The 1,480-nt window shown below is 42.4% G+C and overlaps 1 long non-coding RNA gene across 2 annotated transcripts in view; it reads left to right on the top strand.

Moving 5' to 3' along the window:
• The first annotated feature begins 252 nt into the window (after positions 1 to 252).
• LOC118478193 overlaps positions 253 to 1,480 on the top strand; it is a 41,188-nt gene continuing 39,960 nt past the window's right edge. Inside the window, exon 1 of one of the 2 annotated variants that reach the window (XR_004858889.1) lies at positions 253 to 984. This is a non-coding gene — a long non-coding RNA (uncharacterized LOC118478193). The remainder of the gene's footprint in view (positions 985 to 1,480) is intronic. The other variant, XR_004858888.1, reaches the window with a different exon arrangement.

The following is a 1,480-nucleotide window of genomic DNA, read 5'->3' as shown; positions in this document are numbered from 1 at the left end:
GCCATTTGCGAATGAGGCCAATCCGGCCAGAGAAAAGTTAGCAACATATTATTTTACGACATATTATAGTAGGAAGAATTAATTAGTTTGTAAAAATCAAGATTAATCAATAACGACATACCATAACCCCTCGCCTTTGACCCTCGGCACAACTTGAGATCGGAACAAGCCTCCGCTTGTCTCCCACGATCCCCCTCCCGATTCTTAACCTATTGTGACGAAGTCCACCAACCAACACCCGCGCCACCCACCCGACCTTTCACAAGTAGTGTCGCCTTTACAGCAGACGACGAAAAGCTTTGACGAAGTCCCATTCAGTCGCGGAACGCTCAGAGACGCGTTCTGGTGACGTTCCAAGTAAGACCACGAGAGGCACGTCGTGTGCTTAGGCCTACAGTGCATGGGATTTTCTTGTTTTTAAATTCTCCGTGGCGTTACGTTTGAGTTGTTGTATGATTCAATAGGGCAAGTGCGCGCTCTATCATAACGTAGATGTGTAAGTAAGCGTAGAGTTACCGTGATACATTTTGGCTGCGTTCTGTGAATCTCAGTTACATAAAGCATAAAATTGGAAAGGTGAAGTGCATCTTTGGAATGTGCTTAGTGTGAGTTGAGTGCAACATTATTCCAGCTCTGGATCTAGATCTAGTCCTAGGTGAAAACTATAAAACGCGATTTCTAAAAACATGTCAAAGGATAAAAGGCGCTCCTGAAACAGAAAGAAAAGGCGTTTCTTAAAATAGGCCTATTGAAAGTTCTGAAGCTGAAACATTTTGCTGTTTCTTACATGTGATATCTGCAGTGTGCCGTGCAGGTTGTCCTAAATAGTGGTGGGTCAAAAACACCGACCAACGTTGACATATCACATGATCTAGCATGCTCACGTTGCTGTAAAGAAAATCTTCTTTCACATGAAGGCTTTGACCCTACGGAGTTTAACTGCATCTTTCTATGGAATCAACAGCCGTCAGTGGCTCGCTCGAGGTAAGTGATCCACAGCTAGATCTACTACAGTTAAATCTGTTAAACACAGAACAACTCTTGTAAACACTCTTGCTATTTTTTTTTTTCGCTCTCCGGTTCTTGTTGATGTGATTAGATTAACTAGATATTAGATCTATACTGTCGTCTTCGTTTCTTTCCTTCTTTTCTTCTTCTGGCTAAGCGAGTTTGTAACATAACCTATGATTCAAGAGCCAAGTAACAGCTCCTGTCGTCCTTTTATTCTATTTTGCCTTGGCCTACCAGAGACGCTCATCGCAGGTCCGGCTTCTGACATGTTTCAAACGAAATTTTAGGACGTAAACAAAATCGACCTCATTTCTTTTCCCTTTTCATAGGAGAAAGCAATCTCAAGCAATTAAAGCAATTCACACATAAACTGTGATCGAGCTCTTTTTAAGTTGTCGTGTTTCCATTTATAAGAAGCTGTACCCCATCCCCCTCCAGCAGAAAAACCAACAATAAAAGCAACCCCCCC

Source organism: Aplysia californica, unplaced genomic scaffold (genome assembly GCF_000002075.1).
Source record: "Aplysia californica isolate F4 #8 unplaced genomic scaffold, AplCal3.0 scaffold00410, whole genome shotgun sequence".
NCBI lineage: Eukaryota > Metazoa > Mollusca > Gastropoda > Aplysiida > Aplysiidae > Aplysia > Aplysia californica.
The sequence above is the reverse complement of the archived record's forward strand: the minus strand, read 5'-3'. Positions and strand labels throughout refer to the sequence as shown.